This window comes from Macrosteles quadrilineatus, unplaced genomic scaffold (genome assembly GCF_028750875.1).
Source record: "Macrosteles quadrilineatus isolate MER2022 unplaced genomic scaffold, UCM_ALF_1.0 Scaffold_4__1_contigs__length_99947679, whole genome shotgun sequence".
NCBI classification, from domain to species: domain Eukaryota; kingdom Metazoa; phylum Arthropoda; class Insecta; order Hemiptera; family Cicadellidae; genus Macrosteles; species Macrosteles quadrilineatus.
In genome coordinates this window covers 90,177,395-90,180,379 of record NW_026542597.1, presented here as the reverse complement: position 1 = coordinate 90,180,379, position 2,985 = coordinate 90,177,395, and the positions used below count along the sequence as shown (strand labels likewise).

Genomic DNA, 2,985 nt, shown 5'->3' with positions numbered 1-2,985 from the left:
TTAAAATAACATAATTTTATCTTGCATTTTTGTTACAAAAGACTAACGAATAGCATAGTGCATAAATGTACTGTACTTAATAACTACAGTACCTAACTTAACACTGCTAAAGTTAATTCAGCTCTTCAGAGTGTAATTCATATTCTGGCCTGTATTTACAAGTAAATGCATCATCGTTCTTTATATTTTTCACATGCTAATATTCCTGGTCTTATGGTCTTTGTCTAGAGTTGTATTCATTACTTAAAAGTCTGAAACAAAAATAAACCAAATATATAGTATCAATAAATGTAGTAACCTTCTGTGATCATCGGTGACTATCCAACAAAGATAGGCCTACTGGGATAAATGACGGGCGAGACTGTGGCAGGGCCTTCATTGTAGATGTTATCCTCCGGATTGTCAAATAATATTAAAAGGTTCAAATAAGTTACCTGCTATTAGGCAATCCAATGTTGTAGTAAAGTAAACACAACTAGTTTCGGTACCTGTATGGCACCAACATAAGGCTGTACAAGGACAGTTTTCTTACTTCATACAAAGAGCGTCATATTGTTTAACAAGAAAAAAAATAATTTTATAAACATTTAAACATGACACAAACAAGAATACGAAACATTTATATAGTAACTGATCAGTTAAGAAAACAGACGACGCTAACACGGTGGATTTGAGTTTAGACTACCCCTAAGCGTGGAAGCGGAGTCCGTCTTAGGTAATTTGATGGTAATGTTTTCCAATAAGTCAAACAGACTGCCGCTGGATGAGCAGAAGATCGCTCCCTGTACTCCGTACCAGGAAAATTTATTTAAATATTACCTATATGCTAAGCAAAAAAATTTTAGGATTACTGAAAAACTTTTCATTAAATTCCCTCAACTGTACTAAATAATAAAGCGTTTTGGCTTTTAATTCATTTGTTGCACTCAAACAATGGATTAAAAATGGTCAGTATCTGACATTGGGTCTGTATGGACGTGCTAACAGAAAACATTTGCTTTCACAGCTTTTTTGGCGTTATGACATAATACCTACTGTTCTCTCGCTAGGTCTTCAGATTTTAAGAATCAGTTTCCTATTCATGATGTGTTACACAATCAAAAGCCTAAAAATTAGTAAGGAAGAACTTTCATTTTTAAAAGACTCTTGATAGCCAAATCAATAGTCATAATAATTAAGCTTAACCTAGGGCCTAGAATTTATTAAGTTTACAAAATGATAAAAACAGGAACTTATAAGTTAGACGTTATAAGTTATTGTTGATAGGTCATCACTTTACTTAAATCATGTTCTTGGGTTGGGTTACGCTAGGTTTTTCACTCTTTGTTTAGGCTATTATACTCTAGATTGAAAGCGTTCCGGTTATCAAAAGAAGAGTATAGGTTCTTCATAGAGCCAAGCACAATTTTGAAATAGCCTAGTCCTACGATTGAGAATATCAATTGAATTTATGGTTATTGATATTTTTATGAATACAATGGAGTCAAATAATTATTTCACTAAATAGGCCTAAGGCTACCGGATACCTTACCCTGCTACCGGTGTTTAGGGGCTATCACAGCTTCAACTCCGAGGCAGTATCAACAATTGTCTCTCTTCCTTCTTTCAACAAATCTTCTTTAGCAGATTTTTCTTCCTCTAAAAGTTTAGGCCTTACTTTAAATGTGAGCTCATACATGCCATACATAACAAAAGCAGTGCCAACCAGTGTAGAGGCGATGCAAATTTTGACGAGCCCAATATGAAGTCTGCTAGCCAAATTATTTAACTGCTTGAGATTCATGGTGATCATGAAATAATAGACTTAAACTTTCCTAGGCTATTCAGGGTTTTTTTAGGAACCTAAAACACAGCAATCCACCAAGTTAAATAATTGCAATGACACATCTAACACACTGTAAATAAATAGCAGACGACGGATACCAATACAGCTGTGACACTGATGAGAGCTCAGCTGACATTCTTTTCCCCAACTGACTTCACTGACAGAGTAGCCACAACACAAAACACAATAATTATTATCTGTCGTAAGCGACCTATTAATTGCATTTAGACACTATAACAAATTCAGCATGGCTGACAAAGCCTTATTTTATCATTTTGGAACGGGACTTAAAAATTTCATAGAACTAAATAAATTGACTGTCTAATTTCTGCTACAATAACTTTGTTTTTGAATAACAATAACATTTTTACGACTACGTACCTATATATTATTAATAATATATAAGAGATATACTTAATACAATAAGGGTTTTCTCTGTTACATCCGTTTTCCAGCCGTCCTACGATTTCCGACTTTTACGATTGAGGTGTAATTTTTAAAACTGATGATCCGGGGGCCCTGCGAATGGTAACGATAAAGTGACTTCCATAAGGGCTTCGCCCCATTTCAATTATTTCTTAGGTTCCCTTTCAAAGGTCCAGTGTTGCTGATAAACTTTCTTGATAACTTTTTAAATATGAATTGTAATCTAACATCTAATAATTCAGTCGAATGTTTATCCAAAGTGAGATTGTAAAAAATACACAGACGATATAGTACGATAATAGGTTCAATAATTAATTTTAAGATCAAATACCAAATTTTTTTCTTGACGTGTCATGGAGAAAAACAAAAAGACACACACATGCTAAGAGCTACACATAAATTAATAGGGACTCTGGGTGGATGAAAAGAAAAATAATTTAAAATCTTCCACGTGCCCCTCTGATCCACCGGTCATAAAAATCTGGCTGAATTGAGGGTAATTATTGAGGAGAAATCATTATAACAACACGTATAAACTATATTTATTCTGGTGATAGTGTGCAATAAGTTGTTAAATAATTTTCCTTTTTAACAGTCCTTCCAAACATTATTAAAATGTCGTTAAAACACAATTAACGTCACTCCGAGTTATCCCTAAATGGCAATGAATCATTTAATAACGTCCAAACCCAACTTGTACCTTGTGAAAAAGAACTGTGTTTTCACGTTGAATA

The 2,985-nt window shown here is 33.8% G+C and overlaps 1 long non-coding RNA gene across 1 annotated transcript; it reads right to left on the bottom strand.

Moving 5' to 3' along the window:
- Positions 1-1,930, bottom strand: LOC128993211 (uncharacterized). The gene is made up of 2 exons (XR_008490741.1): positions 1,532-1,930; positions 1-251 (listed from the first exon to the last, which is right to left on the bottom strand). It is a non-coding gene; the product is annotated as an uncharacterized LOC128993211 (long non-coding RNA).
- Between the last annotated feature and the right edge of the window lie 1,055 nt (positions 1,931-2,985).